This window comes from Hemitrygon akajei, unplaced genomic scaffold, assembly GCF_048418815.1.
Source record: "Hemitrygon akajei unplaced genomic scaffold, sHemAka1.3 Scf000054, whole genome shotgun sequence".
Classification (NCBI taxonomy): domain Eukaryota; kingdom Metazoa; phylum Chordata; class Chondrichthyes; order Myliobatiformes; family Dasyatidae; genus Hemitrygon; species Hemitrygon akajei.
This window is the reverse complement of record NW_027331940.1, coordinates 3,957,689-3,977,892: the sequence shown is the minus strand read 5'-3', so window position 1 is coordinate 3,977,892 and position 20,204 is coordinate 3,957,689. Positions and strand designations below refer to the sequence as shown.

Here is a 20,204-nt window from a genome sequence, read left to right as displayed (position 1 = left end):
TGTACCTGTCCCTCACCGTCCCTGTGCACACGGCAATAAACCCGGCTGGACCTGACAATACTCACTGAGATTTGAGCAGTGATGACCCCGGGCAGATGAGTCAAGGTGATGTCGGCAAACTGAGTGAGTAGGACCAGAGTCCAATATGGGAAATGTCTGGTCACCCTCTTCTACAGAGAGACAGCATCTCTGAGTGGATTGAGGTGCAGTGAGGAGTGAAGAAGATCAAATCTACATTGTATCGATTGCAAGTTATTGTCTGTAAGACCTCGCACAGTTATTTCGAGCTTTATTGAGACAGCACCTGCGGTATTTTTCTCAATGTCATGTTCTGCTCATATATTTTGTGGTTTTACGGTGCTGAATCAGGCGGATGCAGGTTAAGCATAGACAGGAATCGGGTTGTTGTGGAAGCAAGTTAATACACAAAATTATTTAAAATAAACACATTAAATGACAGCAGGCAATATCTCAATTCCCTGACCGGGAATCGAACCCGGGCCGCGGCGGTGAGAGCGCCGAATCCTAACCACTAGACCACCAGGGAAGCTGATAAAGTTCTGACTACAGCAATAGACAACTGCCTAACCAGCAAAATATGAAGCAAAAACCTATAGATTAATAATAATGAATAAATGTAATAAATATTGTCACGAATCTACTGCTCAGCACTTTGCAGATCTCTTGTTCACCCAGTGCTTCTGGTTGAGGAACACTCTGGACTCTGAATGAATCAGTGGGAAACACTCGTTCTCCGGTGTCTTTATAAAGACATATGTGCTGAATATCGCAGGTGCTGTCTCAACAAAGCTCGAAATAACTGTGCGAGGTCTTACAGACAATAACTTGCAATCGAAACAATGTAGAATTGATCTTCTTCCCTCCTCACTGCACCTCAATCCACTCAGAGATGCTGTCTCTCTGTAGAAGAGGGTGACCATACATTTCCCATATTGGCCTCTGGTCCTACTCACTCAGTTTGCCGACATCACATTGACTCATCTGCCCGGGGTCATCACTGCTCAAATCTCAGTGAGTGTTGTCAGGTCCAGTCGGGTTTATTGCCGTGTGCATATGTGACATTTAGATTCTCTTATGAGCGCTGGGTCATTTTTGTTTCTGTCCTCGCCTCGAAACGATTCAGTAGTCAGCCCTCCGATTCCCGCGACATTGTCGCCGATACATCTGGTGTCTTGTTCCTCACCCTCCGCCTGGGTAGAGGTAGGAGAAAGAAAACCAGACGTTCAGAATGCCCGAAATATGGTCTGGGGATGGAATGCTGGGCTTTTTGATCGCGCTCTAACAGTGGTCGAGAGTGCGGGAGCCCCTGGTACTGAGGATGACGTGCTGATGACAAATAAGCCTAGAATTCTTTAAATACGCCTGATAGAAACCCCCGCAATTATTTGAAACTCTTCAGGGCAGGCAGTCCTTGTTTGCTGGTTGCGGCACTCAGTACATGGTATGCTTGCTTAACATCTGCTCTGGCGGTTTGTGAAGTGCTGTCTGGATCAATGAGGAGAACCACTCGGTAAGCAGCACAGACAGAACTCAATCATTGGATGTTGTGATTGGGGGAACAAGGGTGCGGCAAGACCACTATGTACGGAGAGCTTGAACAGATTGTCATGAAACAACTCCCCACCCCCACCCCCCCAAGCACCACAATACCTTCTTATCTTCTGCGAACGGTGGATTGAGAATCCTTCCGGTTGTTCCACCGAACTGAGCCATGTCCCCATGAAGCAGAGAAGACAGCTGCCCCTCATCTCGCTCCGAAACTGCAATGTTGTGCTTACATAATGCATCTTGTTTTCAAGTCATTTGCCTTTGGCTAAGAAGATGCCGGGTAGAGGATGCTTCATAGCCCGGAGATTTAGTCTGGCTTGAAGTCTTCCGAACCGACCTCTTTTCCGGCAGTGGTAATGGCTGACCTTCGCTGATCGCTGAAAGGTGCCGCACCTGCATTCCCGAGAGTCAAGTCCACCTGGTCCTTCAGCAGCTCGTTAAACTGCCGATTAATTTAGACAGTTCAAAAGTACGTTTCTTAAAAGGAAATTAGGGGCTTCAGATTGCAGCCACAGTGGTTCAACAGAAATACATCTAGACATCCCCAGTCCCTTCCTCCCGTCTCTCTGGCCAGAGTCGACTATTCTCCCCGGTAATACCTTTTCTCTTCATTGACTGTTCATTGAGTGTCCTGGAGTGAAGATGGCGTGTGAAACTACGTGCTTGTTTAATTGAAATAATAAAAGTGACTTGTTGGCAAATGCAGATTCTCTGCTCCTCACTGATCATTATTACTGGGGGTGATTCTTGTAACAGTGGCGTCCATAATTAAAGTTGCCCACCAACAGGACGTGCCCTCTACACAGTGTTACCATCGGGATGGAGATACAGAAGTCGGAAAGCTCAGGCTCAACGATTCAGGAACAGACACTTCCCCTCCACCACCTGCAGCTCATGTCTTTTGTTATCTCTACATTTATTTAAACTCTGTTTCATTGCAGTGCTACAGTAAAGTTAACAAATTTCACCACATATCCCGATGATATTTAATCTGGTTCTGATTCTGATTCAGATGAAGGGGGATGTGTTAGTTTGAACTCAAATTAGTTGAAAAGCTATCAGAACCTCGTGAGACGATGGACTGTACTGTGCTGTAATATTCTATGCTCTATGCTCTATCTAGGTACAGTATCTTACTATTTAAGTACAATCGATTAATTATTTAAAGCTACGACGCCTTCCTTTTCCAGATTACTCTCAATGCGTCTGGTAATAGTGCAGGAGAATTTAACAACAATGTGCTATTAATGTGAGTGCCGACCGCTGGATGGTATCGATAGTTCTGCTTGGAAAGGACTCGTCAACAACTATGAAATGAGGAATTGCCCTCGGTGTTCAGACTACCCTGGTCATGGGATATGACAAGAAGTATCTGGATAAACTGGAACATTAACGATAGTCATTATGGGCCAGTGCGTATTAGGTCATGTCTAACCAATCTCACAGAGCTTTACGAGGTAGTTACCAGGAATGGTGTGGAAGGCAAGGCAGTGGATGCCGTCTAACAGGGACTTCAGCCAGGAATTTCTCAAGGTTCCGTATGGGAGGATGTTCGAGGAGGTTCAGTCGCTTGGCTTTCACGATGAAGTAGTAAACTGGATTAGCCATTGGCTATGTTGGGGAAGCTAGATTGTAGGAATAGATGGTTGTCTCTCTGACTGGGGACCTGTGATAAGTGCAGTGTCCCAGGGATCGTCGCTGTGCCTGTTGTTGTTTGTCATCTATATCAATGATCTGGATAATAATGTCGGTAACTGGATCAGTAGATTTGCCGATGACAACAACATAATGGGTGTAGTCCACAGCGAGGAAGAGTACCGGAGCATGAAGCGGGATCTGGCCCAGCTGGAAAAATGGCTGAAAAATAGCGGATCGGACTTAACGCAAACAAGCGTTGGATTTTGCACATTGGAAGGACCAGCCAGGGTCGGTCTGACACAATGAGAAATAGGGCACCGAGGAGTACGATCAAATAAACGAATCTGGGAATGCAGATCCATAATTCAATGAAAGTTGCGGCGCAGTTGCACAGGGTCTAAAAACAGCTTTTCGCACATTGGCCTTCCTAGACCAAAGTACTGAGTACAGGAGTTGGGACGTTACGTTGCTGTGGTTTCAGGCTTTATTGGGACCCAGTTTGGAATATTGTGTGCGGTTGGACTCAACTACCTGCAGGAAACATGTAAATAAGATTGAAAGAATGCAGAAAAAACTATTGCACGGCTATTGCCGGGACTGAATGTTTTGTATTAAAGGGAAAGTTTACATAAGTTAGCACTTTATTCCCGAGCGGGTAGAAGACTGAGGGGAGATTTGATAGAGGTATACAACATTATGACGTGTATAGAGAATGTATATTCTCCAACTGCCTGCGATGGTTTTGAAGGAAGACAAGCATTTGCTTTGCCTTCGCTGCGTTTTCAGTTTGTGTAGATTTGTGTGTTTCATTTATTATTGATTTCAGAGGCAGACACGGATTCCACACCGGCCATGTGGATTCAGGGTTAAACTGATCGAAATGTGAGCGTATCTACACCCGTTACGATAGAACTACGATTCACAGGTAAATTGGCTTTAGGATAAATTGGTGTGTACTTAATTTGGGAAATTGAAATTGGCAATTTGGAAGGCTATTTCTTTTAATGAGCACCAGGAGCTGCTGCTGAACACTTTGAAATGCTGGTTTTAAGTTGTAGGGTTCCATTCGAAAAGATTGTTTTGAAGTTATTGTAGTATCTTCCCTGTAATATGTAAATGACAGGTCAGTTCAGAAAACACTCTCGTGCAGTCAGTCGCTCAGCGGTTTGTTTATGTCGTCAGCCCTAATTCCATAAATTATCCAAGTGTTGCTGTGTGATCAGATTAAATCGATTATTTCCTCAGCCCTATTTCTCGGAGCACTGCAACTGCAGACTCGCAATAGAGTTGTAAAGTGTACCGAAGTTTCGACTCTCCATGCGGAACACGGCTGCCCTTTGTCTTCCAGACAGAATTCACTCTGTCTACTACATCATCTGCCTTCTGTCAGGAAGACAATTCTGAATCAACGCAACCAGGTTTCCTTGGATCCCATGCCTCCTGACTTTCTGAATGAGTCTACTGTGGGGAACTGATCAAACGCCTGACCAAGACTAATGCACCCATATCGACTGTCCTGATTCTTCTGTTTGTTTTAGTTTCACTTTTTCAAATAATTCAATCTGACCCATATAGGACAACAGGTCATATTGTCTCTCCGAAGCAGACTACGTTTCTCCAAATACTCATAAGTTCCTTCTTCAATAATCCTCTCCAGTAGTTTACCCACTACTGTTGTAAGACTCCCTGGTCTATAATTCGAAAAACTATCCCTATTATATTTTGTCAACAAATGAAAACATTTTCCACCCTCCAATCATCGAGTTCTACTTCTGTGGCCAGCGAAGACACAAATATCCTTTCCAAAATCTCAGAAATATCTGAACTCGCCTTCCAAAATTACCTGGACTATTTCTCTTCCAGTATCGGGGAATCATCTATTACAAAGACTGTATCCCTTCCGGTATCGGGGAATCATCTATTACAAAGACTATATCCATTCCGGTATCGGGGAATCATCTATTACAAAGACTATATCCCTTACAGTATCGGGGAATAATCTATTACAAAGACTATATCCTTTCCGGCATCGGGGAATCATCTATTACAAAGACTATATCCCTTCCGGCATCGGGGAATCATCTATTACAAAGACTATATCCCTTCTGGCACCGTGGGATCATCTGTCATAATGCTTTCCAAGTTTCTAGCGCTTCCTCTTTTCAGCGTCGGCATGTTCGAGCATATCTGCCTTTTGACGCTGTGTTCACATTGATCAATGTATTCAGTGAGGAGCTTCACCGCCTCCTTGGACTCCAGACACAAGTTTCCTCTTTTACCTCTGACCTGCACACACTCTCCCCAGTCTCCTCCTGTTCTTCACAGTGCAACTCGTCAACGATTTCTCAGATCACCCTATCACTCTTTTTAAGTCCATTCTTAAATTCTTTCTTGTCTGCATTGTGACTTGCTATAGGTTTACCTGATCCTTTCGTCCTGTTCTGTAAGTATCGTTATTTCTTCCTCTTGACGTGTTGTTCCAATTTTCTTGTCTCCCAGGGTTACTTTACATGTTCATCCTTTCCCTGCGTCACTGAGACAAGCCTATACTGAACCCCGTGTAAGTGCTCCCTAAACAGTCTCCAGATATCTGTTGCGCAATACCCCGAGTGCATCATTTCCCAATGTACCTTCCTAAACTCCTGCCAGGTAGCACCATAATTCCCAGACCCTCAATTGAACACATTCCATATTCTCTGGTCCTATCCCTGGGAAAGGTAAATGGAGGGGAGTTCTGTCCTATTGTTCTGAAATGCTGGCCCACCGGGAGATCTATCACCTGACCCGTTTCCTTTTCTAATATTAGATCCAGTACGCACTGTTCGATAGTGCGCATGTCGACATAGTGACATGAATCCTTCCTGTACACAACTGAGACATTATGCCATAATTAAACCTTTTACCCCGAGAAGATGCCAAATGATATTGTGGCAGTTACCCATGCCAATAAAATGGCAAATGTCCAAGTCCTGCTTCCCAATCGGTTCTTCACTGTTCCCGTTGCAGGCTGTATAGAATACTCCAAATGGGTTTATCATGTTTCTGTGTTCGTCTCCCAGTCTATTCACAAACGAAAGCTCCACGTTGTCCTCCCTTTCTTCAGCTACAACACTATCCCTGGTTTCCCATCGCACTCCCTTTACACTCTGTTACCCGACCCTGTCCATTTTGAAACATCTAAAACACGGAAATTCCTGTAGCCATCCTTTCCCTTGTGACAGTCGAGTGTCTGTGATAGTTTGGAACATACTTCAAACAATGTAACAATCACACCAGCAGCATTGAACGTTTGTATTGCTACCTACCTGAACTGTATGTAGTCAGCAATCTTCCGCCGATTCTGCAATTCCCGGATGACCAGGCATATGAATGTTTGAATTCGCGACTTTTTTTTGCCAAACCTGTTCATTGTAAAACGGCTTTATTTGAAAACTCCGCTGAATTGCCATTGGAGGCTGGCGTTATCTACACAGATGGCCTTTTAATGTAAACACATACTTCATTCCATCCCTCAGCTCTTCTCTGAATTTCCTCTGTGTCAGTGTATAGATACAAGTATTGGTGCACATGCTGAGTAATTGCAACATGAACCCAAGTTGCTGTAGGATGTATACTGGGGAACTCAAATATCTGTCCTCGAAAAAGTAGTTTTGCGCTTGCCATTTTAGAGAACGGGCTACATGGGGAATCCAAAATAATATGAAATTAGCTGATATAGAAAACAGCAAAATCATCGATTTTCTGCGTTTTTCCACCTCGGCATCTTTCTGATTGTCGCTGCTGTGCCGAAGCCTTCTGCGGACTCTATATGCCACAAAGATATGACTTACGGTTAACCCATTAAACACCAGGATTAATCCGATTGGTAGCAATGGTGTTAAAATACTGTCCAGTAACTGGTATCCTCTCCACACGGGTGAAGTAACGTATTCATATGTGACGGTGCACCGCCACGGTGTGTTCTCAATGATGACGTAAGGTTCAATGGCAAAGTAAAACGGGGCACATTTCCCGCAGCTCACTATAACCACAGTCACGATAACCACCGTTGCTGTTCTCTCAGTGCAGTATCGCACCCGCAGCTTTCGGCAACATATTGCGATAAAGCGACCGAAGGTAAAACTGACCGTAAACCAAACAGAACAGTCCCGCGTCACAGCCGCAAATACAAGTGTCAGAGCGCACACAGGAGTGATGAGCAGGGATCTGGAAAAAATGTAGATATTGTTGGTCTGTTCCACTAAAGCAACAACGATAACCACCATCAGATCCGCTGTTGCCATTCCAACCAGGTAACGGGTAATGCATTTGGAGAGTCCGCATTTTCCCCGAGAGAGGATCACAATCGCCGTTAAGTTAACTGCAAGAGATTTGGAAACAAAATTGAAATACGGTCAGCACCCTGAATGCCCCCATTCTACCAATGCTATGCAGCGTTTGGTCTGTTTGGAAGTAGAAAGCGGGAATCCAGTGTGTGCGGTCTCGGTCGCTGCACTCCGGCTGGAGGACAATGACGGATGTGAGTGTCAGTGGATTGGCGACCTACCCACAGTTTAGAGCGAGACACCTGAGTTCCAGGACTCACGTACCAGTGAGCAGTCGATCGCTCCTCTAAGCAACACCATTTCCATTAGTAGAGGTGAAATAGCTGACGGGATTATTTTTAGCGGTTACAACATGGAATCAAGGAGATATAAAGCACGAGTTCTCACTTACTGACTTACAGAACAGACCTACGTGTGGAAAATACACTGGTCCGTCATTTAAATCAGCTGCCACGTCTGTATAAGATCGAACTGCCTGCACTGATACAGACTCGGACCTAGAAAAGCAGAGACCAGCATCACTTCAGAAAGCCTAGCGAGGTGAAATTATGAAACAGTGACAATATCGGCACCAACTTAATTGACAAAAGAAGAAGAAAACACTGCGGTCAATGTATGGACAATGGAAATAAAACCATTAGTTGCCTGAAACACCCATTCCGGAAACACTTTTCAGCCGAAGGTAGCATCTGTGCTTAGTAACAGTGCGGATACCGCAGCAGAGTAACGACGGCACCATACATAAAGTGACCAACCCCTGCATTTACCGGAGACACCAACCGCTACAAGTGTGGGATAGAAAATGCTCGCGATGTGGTAAATCGCCGAATACCCCATATTCCGTCAGAAGCAGCGTTCAGTTGTGCGGAGCTGCTCGGTTTCCTAGACTTTTATCCAGGTTAAAGCAATTCCATTGAGGCAATTTGCGTGGCTATTACGCCAGGGACATTAGTGATAACGAACTGCACTAACAATTACGTAAACAATTTTAATCACTCTGTACCTGTGTCATGAATCTGACTCACCAAGGGATACTGTAATATTTTTACTTTTAAAAAAATGATGTGAATTTTCCAAGTTTTTTCCATGATACCTTGCTTCAGCTATTTAAATTGGATATTTTTATACCAGCGTTATTCTTAAAGTAGGCATTCATCTGAAATAGATTTATTTTGTAACATTTGACGGAGCACATTCGCTTCTGAAACTGAGGGAAGGAGTTTGTTCTGGCAGGTGAAATGGAGAACACTTCATTATTAAAGGGGAACATTCGTTCATTATTTTCTTTCGTTCGTTCCAGTCATTCCGGGGGTGAGTGTTGGAAATCACAGTGACAGCTGACGTGTTACAATGACATGCACTGCACGTATCTTCTTCGAAACTATTTAAAAGATTCACAGCGATATTCCAGAGATCTATGATCAAAAAGGGAGCGTGTCTTCGGGAGATTAGCGAGGGCTGTGGATAGTTTGAAGAACAATGTTTTCCAGCGCACACATGGGCCGTTTGGCAGGAACAGAACTCTGCCAGTGAATGACCTGACCACTCCACACCCGTGACGTGCGATACAGTCCATTTAACTTTGAATATATTCGCAAACCTGCGACAATTCCACCGCTATTTCTCCATCCATTCTCTGTCTGAAACAAAGTAGTAAGTAAAACCTCTGAACTATCCGCAGGTTCCCAGGCTGTTCTATTATTTGCCACGAAGTTGTATTTTTTTCCTCCTGATTTACTGTCAGGTATATTGTCTTTCGAGAATCACTATGGGCATGTGCAGAGCAGCGGATGTGTTCAAGCTCACCTGTCAATCACACTTCCTTCTGCTCCTGCAGTGAACCGCTCCGTGCTGATTGTGGTTCTCGTTCCGATGAACGGGCCTCGGCTTATTGGAGAGTGTCTGATCACTCTGTTTCCATTGTGGAACTCGTACTAACGTGCGGCCCTCGGTTGACTGGAGAAAGTATCACCTCTGCCTTCAAATTCATCCTTCCAAAGTGAATCGCTCTGTAACGTTCTGGGTTGAACTCCATCTGTAACTTCTCAGCTCTGCTCTGCGTCCTGTCACTGTCCTGTTGTAATCTCCACAAATGTGTAACCTGCAGGAAACTGCGAGGCAAGTTGGAAGCTCAACGTATGGCGGACCTCCCACCAGAACGCCTTGAAGCCTGCCCTCCTTTTACATATGTGGGGCTCGGTGTATTTGGTCCCTGGTCTATCACTACTAGACGCACCAGAGGAGGACAAGCAGAGAGCAAGCGGTGGGCCATCATGTTCAGCTGCATGAGTTCAAGAGCGGTACACATTGAGGTAATCGAATCTTTGGATACATCCAGCTGCATTAACGCTCTCAGGCGCTTCTTTGCGCTAAGAGGCCCTGCGAAACAGTTAAGGTCTGATTGCGGCACGAACTTTGTTGGAGCGTCCAAGGAGCTGGGGATGGACAAAACGGTGCAAAAGTACCTCAGTCAGCAGGGATGCAACTGGGCGTTTAACACACCACACGCCTCTCACATGGGAGACGCATGGGAGCGGATGATTGGTATCGCCAGAAGAATTCTTGATTCAATGTTTCTGCAGCAAAGCACCCGACTGACCCACGAGGTACTGTGCACCCTAATGGCAGAGGTCACGGCCATTATAAATGCACGACCACTCCTACCGGTGTCTTCTGACCCGGAAAACCCCTTCATACTCTCGCCATCAATGCTCCTTACGCAGAAGGCAGGAGCTCCCCCTCCACCTGGGGACTTCTCTGATAAAGATTTGTACACAAAGCAATGGAGACAGGTTCAGGATCTTGCAAATCGGTTCTGGTCTCGTTGAAGGCATGAATATCTACCTTTGTTGCAACACAGACAAATGTGGACAGAACCCCGCAGGAATCTTCAAGTTGGAGATTTAGTCCTGCTCAGGGACAAGCAAATCGCCCGCAACTGCTGGCCAATGGTCAGAATCACTGCCACATTCCCTAGTAGGGATGGACATATCAGGAAGGTTGAGTGGAAAACTACCGACCAAGGTGATGTGAAAACTTACCAAAGGCCAGTTGCAGAAGTCATTCTACTTCTACCTAAGGACTGATTTAGAGACTGAAGTTTTGTATTATGTTCATAGTGACCTTACGAAGGCCAGGCGGGGAGTGTGTGGCCTTTAAGGCATTTGTTTAGTTTATTATATTTTCGCTTTAGTAATTCGTTTTTAATCGTTTTCTAGTTAAAGTTGAGGTTGTTTAAAGTAAATTCGTTGTCTGTGATCTATCGCGGCATGCGATGACGTCACACCCGGTTTCGCCGCGTCTTTTGGCAAAATACCGGTTTGGAAAAACGGGAAGGAGGGGGTTTATGTGTGCAGGATCAGCGCGAGAAAAGTTTTCTTTCTACGCACTAGAAACATCAGAGAAGCAAAGCCGTAAGTTAATAAGATAATCGATATGTTGAATTAAAAATGTTAATGCTGATTCTGTTAAAAGTAATAACGGTCGATAAAGTTTATGTTTTTTGTTATTTAAAGAGTTGTGGATAGCTTGTGTTGATGTATTTCAAGCCAGTCGATGGCGTAGGTAGATTCTGACTGTATGTTGCTCTTTAATGTAATATAGTTGTTGTAGTTTTACTTTTGCAAGTATTTATGATGTAAATGTGATGTCAAGAAGGAAACAAATAATGTATATATTTTGTATTGTTTTATCAACACTTTTCACCATACGTTAATGTGGAAGAGTGAACAGTAAACGGTTAATCTTACTGGGACCGCCTCATTGACTGGTTTATGCTTGGTGTTTAGTTCAGAGTTCTTTTACACCTGTGCGAGAACACTACATAATGAATAAATGTGATAAATATTGCCACGAATCTACTGCACAGCACTTTGCAGATCTCTTGTTCACCCAGTGCTTCTGGTTAAGGAACACTCTGGACTCTGAATGAATCAGTGGGTAACACTCGTTCTCCAGTGTCTTTATAAAGATTGTGACATTCAGATTCTCTTCTGAGTCCTGGGTCATTTTTGTTTCTGTCTATCGCCTCGAAGCAATTCAGAAGTCGGCCCTCCGATTCCCGCGACATTGTTGCCGATACATCTGGTGTCTTGTTCCTCACCCTCCGCCTGGATGGAGGTAGGAGAAAGAAAACCAGACATTCAGAATGCCCGAAATATGGTCTGGGGGTGAAATGGTAGGCTTTCCTGATCGTGCTCCAACAGTGGTCGAGAGTGCGGGAGCCCCTGGTACTGTGGATGACGTGCTGATGACAAATAAGCCGAGAATTCCTTAAATAAGCCTGATAGAAACCCCGCAATTATTTGAAAGTCCTCAGGGTAGGCAGTTCCTTGTTTGCTGGTCGCGGCACTCAGTACATGGTATGCTTGCTTAACATCTGCTCTGGCGGTTTGTGAAGTGCCGTCCGGATCAATGACGAGAACCTCTCGGTAAGCAGCACCGACAGAACTCAATCATTGGATGTTGTGATTGGGAGAACAAGGGTGCGGCAAGACCGCTATGTACGGAGAGCATGAAGAATTTATCATGAAACAACACCGCCGTTCCACCACCCCCCCCCCCCCAGCACCATAATACCTTCTTATCTTGTCCGAACGGTGGATTGAGAAGCCTTCCGGCTGTTCCACCGAACTGAGCCATGTCTCCATGAAACAGAGAAGACAGCATCCCCTCATGTCGCTCCGAAACTGCAATGTTGTGCTTATGTAATGCATCTTGTTTTCAAGTCATTGGCCTTTGGCTATGAAGATGCCGGGTAGAGGATGCTTCATAGCCCGGCGATTTAGTCTGGCTTGAAGTCTTCCGAACCGACCTCTTTTCCGGCAATGGTAATGGCTGACCTTCGCTGATCGCTGAAAGTTGCCGCACCTGCATTCCCGAGAGTCAAGTCCATCTGGTCCTTCAGCAGCTCGTGAAACTGCCGATTAATTTAGACATCTCAACAGTACGTTTCTTAAAGTGAAACTAGGGGTTTCAGATTGCAGCGACGGTGGTTCAGCAGATATAAATCTAGACATTTTGCGAGCTGTTGGCATTACGTCGCGTGAATCGCCAGTGCCATCGTGGATCTTTGGATTTATAAACACATCTCAAAATTCCTAAAGCCGTATCAATAATATAGACATCCCTCTCTTACTTTTGCCTACAAAATGGATCACCTCGCACATCATGGTTAAATACGATCTGTCTTTGATCTGTACAGCAAATGGAACAACGATGTATAAAATGCAGGCCATTGAGTCTAACATCGTTGGTGGAAGAGTTACAGGAGGGGATGCGGGTGTTGGGATCTGTCAGCATTTAAACAGGCAGAGGCTAATTTGAGGTAGTCAGGTGGTTCCTAAATTTGTAAATGACATCAGTATCGGTGGTGTCTTGGACAATGAAGCGGATAGACCAACTCAGAAAGTGGTCAAGGATTGGCAGGTGGAATTTAATTTGACAAAATGTAGCACTTTGTAAAGTTAAGGCAGGGCAGTTCTTGCATAGTAAATGGCCGGACACTGGGAATATTGCAGAATTGGATAAACCAAGCCGAAGGATGCATATTCGCTGAAACCAGTTATACACGTAGAAAAGGCACAGGAAGGATGCCATGAGACTGGAAACATACCGGGAACGTTTCATGAGAATATTTCTTTGAACACTCGATTATTATATAAGGATAGTTTGTGTAAGCTGAGAGATTTCTCCTTGCTGCATCGGTCGCCGAGGGGTGACATTCACGACGGTCACATATAGTCGTCAATATGGTTGTTGTAATGCGTCCAGTGTGATAGTATGATGGGTAGTGTTTGTGGCTCTCACTTTCGGCGAGGAGAAAAGGAGAGCTGAACGTGTAATTCTCTCCCTGCCAGCGCATAGCCTCTCCGACAGAAAGCCTCATGTAGTGTCTACTCGCTGGCGACACAGGCAAACTGAATTACTTTTGGACGCAGGCTGAACTACAAAGGGCAGGGAGGACGTCTGGCTCCTGCACACGTAGCTGGCAGGACCACCAGTGCGTGGACGCGTCCTGGTACTCGTGTACAGATCCCTATGGGCAGCCTCGGGAGAGACGGACGCTATGGGAGTAGCACGGACAGCAGATCCGGAATGGAGCTCCTTACCGGCTGAACGTCACAGAGCGCCCTTCCGGCAATATCCCCTCACGCTTATCTGGGTTGAACTCCATTTGCCACTTCTCAGCCCAGTTTTGCATCCTATCAATGTCCCATTGTAAACTCTGACAGCCCCCCACACTATCCACAGCACACCCAACCTTTGTGTCATCATCAAATTTACTAACCCATCCCTCCACCTCCTCATCCAGGTCATTTATAAAAATCACAAAGACTTGGGGTCCCAGAACAGATCCCTGAGGCACTCCACTGGTCACCAGCCTCCATGCAGAATATGACCCGTCTACAACCACTCTTTCCCTTCTGTGGGCAAGCCAGTTCTGGATCTACAAAGCAATGTCCCCTTGGATCCCATGTCTCCTTACTTTCTCAATAAGCCGTGCACGGTGTATCTTATCAAATGCCTTGCTGAAATCCATATACACTACATCTACTGCTCTACCTTCATCGACGTGTTTCGTCACATCCTCAAAAAAATCAATCAGGCCTGTAAGCGGAAGGAGCCGAAGGATAAACTGTTGAGGTGAGGACCGGTTCTGCCAGACGGAGGGTGGTGATGATAGAGGGAAGCTGGTTGGTTGTTTCCTTTAGAAATGTGGAGAGTTTTAAGGCCCTCTTGATGAGGGACTGGAAATCCATGGAGAAAATGCGAAGGTCGGGGCCAGGGAATCGAAAGTTTGTGAGTTGATCGAGAGCACAGGAAGCATCGCGAATGTAGGTGGAATGGGGCTGAATTATGGAGCATAGTTTGGACTGGAGCTGTAAGAACACAGGATAGTGGGGCAGGAACTGGCAGAGACAATGGGCCTAACCGGACATTTAGGCTTATGAATGAGTAGGAGGTAGAAGCGGACAGTTCAGGGCAATGGAAACACGAGTTATCCACAGTGAATGGAGGTTCTCTGGAGTTGATGATGTCAGTGATAGTGCCGGATGCAGTTCTCTGATGATCCGGAGTCGGGATTCTTCGAGGTGTAGGTTACCGCCTGGTCTCAGCCAGGTGGAGGTCAGTCCGTCACTCTACAACAGCAGCACTTTGTCAGCAGGTTGGATGGTAACTTTGGGACCGGTGCTGAGAGATTAGAGGGCAGTAAATTCAGTGGGGGTAAGGTTCGAGAAGCGGTGAAGATTCCTGATGTTGAGGCGGTTGATGTCTGCTCGGGAATTAGTGATGAAGACATCCCACAGCAGGCAGATAACTAGCGTGCTGTGTCCGAGAGCAGGAGGGTTGTAACCGAAAGAAATCACCCTCAGTGCTGGGTGGTGAATTCTTGCCGATAAGATCTGCTCGGAGACGGAGCTGAATGTGAAATAAACTTCACCTTCCCAGCAGCAGCTCCTCCTGAAGGTCTGAGACGCTCCAGTAAATTGTTTATGAAAGTGTCCGCAGAAATACTACACAGACCAGACACATAATATTATATGTTGCGTACAACGAAGACGAGGCATTACGTTTTCCCCGGGGGTGGAGTATTCCGATTAATTCCCACACGGAATTGAGACAACCATCTCAAGTGTGATGGGAGTGAGAGACAGAATGGAACCGAATCCGCCAGGTTGGCAAAACGACCGTGGCAGGACTCGAACCTGCGATCTTCTGATGACTTCCACCAATCAAGCACCGAAGTCAGACGCCTTATCCATTAGGCCACACGGCCGTATTCTGTGAGAAAGACCAAGAGGGAAGTGGGGAACATGCTGACTGCTGCAAGGAGTTTCCACCTGTAAAATGATTTCTTGACCGAGCGAAAAGTACTCGCCTGCACTGATTTCATCCCAGGTGAGCATTCGACCATTGTTGTGTCAATATCTCTCCATGCATTCCTGCTTTGTGTTGTTCAATATTCCATTTCTGTCACACAGAAAGGAATTGTCAAAGGCACACACCACTGTCTTTTGCAGCGGCGTTATATTCTGGGATTGGAATCAGTGACAATGGCCCACCACATTCAATACAATATTGACAGGGAACTCGATTTCTTTATAGCTATTTCAGCCGTTGGTTTGATATTCCAGAACCGGGCGGCCATGTGTTTGTGTCGGTTCAGCGTTAGGGTGTTCCGATCTGCGGCTGCGCAGATACGGACGTTGCCTTCAGCGCCTTCTAATGCGGTAGTTATCGGGTTATTGCATTTGCCCAATACACGGAATATCGTCATTCTTGAACCAGATGGCAAATTCCTGTAATATCTGTTTACATTAAATCGAACAATATGATAACAAAGCTATTGAAAATTTATTTCCATGTTTCCTGTGGTTGGCACATATTTCTCTAAACTGTCCTTATCAACTTCCATGAATTCTGGCAAGCACGGCGAGCAAAGCAAATCGGCAGAGAATCTGAACATAAATGTGTGAGCCTTAAGCAGACGAGGTGGCCGAGAGGTTAAGGCGATGGACTGCTAATCCATTGTGTTCTGCACGCGTGGGTTCGAATCCCATCCTCGTCGTCCCGGTATTTATCGGGGGGTGGGGGGGACCACTTTTAACACTGTCACTTTAAAACATTCAGATTTTGTCACAGGGACACCAGACGGTTTGTTACGCGAATCATGAAAAGCAATATTCATCATTAATTTCTCACCAAATTTTGCCGCGATACCACAAGATATAGGGAGCAAAATTAGGCTATTCGGCTCACCGATCTCCGCCATTCCATCACGGCTGAGGCCTCACCTTGAGTATTGTGAACAGTTTTGGGTCCCTCAGTTTAAAAAATATGCGCTAGCATTGGAGAGAGTCTAGAGGACCTTCACAAGGATGATTGATGTCTCTGGGTCTGTACTCGCCAGAATTTAGAAGGATGAGAGGGGAATCTCATTGAAACTATTCGAATATTGGAAGGACTAGACAGAGTAGATGTGGAAAGGGGGATTCCCATGGTGGGAGAATCTAGGACAGGAGGGCACAACGTCAGGATAGAGGGGTGCCCTTTCAAAACAGAGTTGGAGAGAAATCTCGTTAGACAAAGGGTAGTGAATTTGTGAAATTCATTGCCACATCCAGTTGTGGAGGCCAGGTCGTTGGGTGTATTTAAGGCAGAGATTGATAAGTTTTTAATTGGACATAGCACCAAAGGTTACGGGGAGAGGGCTGGGATCTGGAGTTCATGAGAATAGAGAAATAAAAAGATCAGCCACGATTGAATGGCGGAGCAGACTCGATGAGCCAGATGGCCAAATTCTGCTCCTATGTCTTATGGTCTTATGGTCATACATATCATTCCTCTAATCTCCATTCCCCTGCCTTCTCCTCGACACAGTTGACTCCCTTACTACCTGTCCACCTCTTCAACCTCCGCTTTAAATGTACCCAATTACTTGCCCTTCACGGCTTTCCATGGCAATAAGTTCCACAAATCCATAACTGTCTGGTTACAGAAATTGCTTCTAGTCCCTTTTCTAAAGTGATGTCTTTATCTGAGGTTGTGCCCGCTGGCCATCGACTCTAGCACTACATTACAATCCTCTCCATGTCCATTCTAACTCAGCCTGACAATAGTCGATAGATTTCAATGAGGATTTCAATGAGATCTCCGTCTCATTCTTCCACATTCCAGCGACCAAGGCCCTGGGTGCTAAAACATTCCTCATTATATAACTCTTCTCTTCCTGGCATCAGTCTGGTGACCGACCTCTGGACTCTGACCTTTGGCGGCACATCCGTTTTAGATAAGGGACGCAAGCCGTTCACCATATTCCAAGTGCGGTCTCACCAAAACCTAATAAAGGCTCAGCATTACATATTTGTTTTTATTTTCTATTTCTCTCGAAATAAACGCTGACATTGCATTTACCTTCTTCACTGCTGTCTCAAACTGGCAATGAAACTTTAGAGAATCCGCACTAAGTCTCCAAACACCTGTTACACCTCTTCTTTGCTGATTTGTCCCGATTAGAGAATAGTCTTCATCTCGATTACTTCGAGCTCAGTGCATTTCCATGCAATTCCCTGCGGTATAGTCCATCTGTCACTTCATTGCCCGTTCGCTCGTCATCTGTCCAAGGTCTTCCGCACACTTTCTACTTTCCCAAGACCACCTACCTTTCAACCTATATTTGGATTTTCCTCAGAGTTTGCCGCAAAAACCACCATTACGTCATCCCGATTACTGACATATACTGTGAAAAGGTGCAGCCCTAATACCGACTAGTTACCGATAGCCAAGTCCTCTTTATTCTCACTGTTCGCCTCCACCCGGTCAGCCATTCGTCTATCTATGGCTGTATCTCTGCTGTATTATGAGGGGCGTTTATCTTTTGTTTATCAGACGTGTGCGTTGCGCTTTGTCAATGAGTACTGAAATTCCAGTAAGCAAAATTTAGTGTCTTTCCTTTGTTTATTCTGCCTTTATTTCCTCAATGAATTCCAAACAATTTATCAGGCTAGGATTGATCCTTGAGGAAATCGTGCTGAGTTTGGCCTATTTTATTGTGTACCGCGAAGTGCCGCGAAACTTCATCGTTAATAAAGGACTGCAACATCGCTCCAAACACAGAGGTCAGGCTGATGTCTCCCTTTTGCTTCCTTCCCTTCTTAAAGAGTGAAATACGCTTCCGATACTATTCGAAATCTTGTGATTCTCGAAGGACCACTACAAGTGCCCTCCACGATATCTTGGGACAAAGAGGGTTGGCGTAAATGTCGACAAAACATGCGATGGCGAATAGTTTCGCTGTTCGCTCTCTCTGCGTCTGTCATTTAATTATTATCAGAGTGTGCAGACTTTATACAGCCTTGGGATTCGTCTCCGTACATGCGGAATAGAAACCTAATGAAACTCATTAAAACGAAAGAGGACAGTCAAATATCCAGTGTTGAGAGGAGAGAGGAGAGAGGAGAGAGAGAGGAGAGAGAGAGAGAGAGAGAGAGAGAGAGAGAGAGGGAGAGAGAGAGAGAGAGAGAGAGAGGGAGAGAGAGGGAGAGAGTGCGAGAGAGAGAGAGAGAGAGAGGAGAGAGAAGGAGAGAGAGAGAGAGAGACAGAGAGAGAGACAGAGAGACAGAGAGACAGAGAGAGAGAGAGAGAGAGTATGAGAGAGAGAGAGAGAGAGAGTATGAGAGAGAGAGAGGAGAGAGAGAGAGAGAGAGAGAGAGAGAGAGAGAGAGAGAGAGAAGAGGAGAGAGAGAGAGAGAGAGAGAGAGAGAGAGAATCGTTCAAAAATAAAAGCACGGAAACACAACTCACAACTAAAGGTCACAAAGTCAGGCATCACTGCAGCCGGACAAGAATCCACCAGTTGCAGGCCACAGCCTCAGGCCAGCACAGAGACGAGCAAACCACGCGGAGAAGCGAGCAGAGCCGAACAGTCCCTCGCCTGCGACTCTGACAACGGGCCATTTCGATCTGTCCAGTTTCTTAAATCGATAAAAGCTTGGGTCATTCCTTGGTCTATGTTATTTCGACACGGCCTCGCGCTCGGGTTTCGTCACTTCGATTCGTCAGTGCCCGACACGGACATCGTCTGTATATCCACTTGTAAGCCTGACTTAGAGGGCAAGTTTGCAAGTTTGATGATAACACGGAAAAAGAGGTGAGAGGGGCCGTTGCAATGCACAAATTTTAACTTGGCGTACTGATAGATATAAAGAGCAAATGAAAGTCTGCACATGCAGGTTAGTGATTGAAAATGTGAGGGAAGAAGCATCAAGTGGAGAATATTACACAGAAGTGAAATTCAAAGGGATTGAGATGTTCTTGCGTATGAGATATAGAAAAGTTAGTATGATGGTGCATCCAACTGTTAACGCAGCAAAATACACTGTGATATTTATTACAACAAGGCTGGAGTTTAGAAATACAACCGTGCAGGAGTATTAACACAACCACACCTCGACTACTATGTACGGTTCTGAATTCCCCTATTTCAGAGAGAATACGTTCACGTTGACTATCCAGAACCTATCACCTCAGCGAATTCCTGGATCAAAGGTGTGCTCTTATCACGAAAAGCTAAGATTACAGAGTGAGGGGTGACCTATTTGAACCAGACAGAACCTGAGAGGACACAGCCGGGTAGAAGTTGAGAGGGAGGCAGAGAAACACACAGCACGAAAATGAGCACTTCAACCTATTAACTCCTTGCCAGCCATCAAGGTCTATTTTAAAAACTAAATATGCCCCAGCCCTTCATATTCCACTTACATTCCCACTTGTTCTAATGCACGGTCTGCCGCTCACCTGCATTTAAAGCGACACATAAAACAAACCAAAATCACACATGTATTTGGGATGTTGGAGGAAACTGGAACATCCGGGTTAAATATCTGAGATCCCGGTGATTCCGTGTAATCTCCACTTACCGCACCCAAGGGATATGTATCTATTTGCAATAGAGCTTTCAACAAGCGGACATAATGGGGCCGATTGACAACTGACGTCGATCGCAATTTCTTCTCGTGGAAAAGAGTGAATATCTGGAATTCTGTCCCGTAGAAGATTGCTGAGATTAGATCAATGGCTGTACATAATGAGGAAGGGGATACATTTTCAAAGTCTGGAGGATTCAGAACAATGGGGGCCTGGAACAGGAGAGAAGTTGCGAGATTGTAA

The 20,204-nt window shown here is 45.4% G+C and overlaps 3 non-coding genes across 3 annotated transcripts; 1 reads left to right on the top strand and 2 right to left on the bottom strand.

Moving 5' to 3' along the window:
• Positions 1 to 475: 475 nt before the first annotated feature.
• Positions 476 to 547, bottom strand: trnae-cuc (transfer RNA glutamic acid (anticodon CUC)). The gene has a single exon. It is a non-coding gene; the product is annotated as a tRNA-Glu (tRNA).
• A 14,673-nt stretch (positions 548 to 15,220) lies between these two features.
• On the bottom strand, positions 15,221 to 15,312 carry trnar-ucg (transfer RNA arginine (anticodon UCG)). Its single transcript is given in 2 exon segments — positions 15,221 to 15,256; positions 15,276 to 15,312. It is a non-coding gene; the product is annotated as a tRNA-Arg (tRNA).
• A 710-nt stretch (positions 15,313 to 16,022) lies between these two features.
• trnas-gcu (transfer RNA serine (anticodon GCU)) lies at positions 16,023 to 16,104 on the top strand. The gene has a single exon. It is a non-coding gene; the product is annotated as a tRNA-Ser (tRNA).
• The last annotated feature ends 4,100 nt before the right edge of the window (positions 16,105 to 20,204 follow it).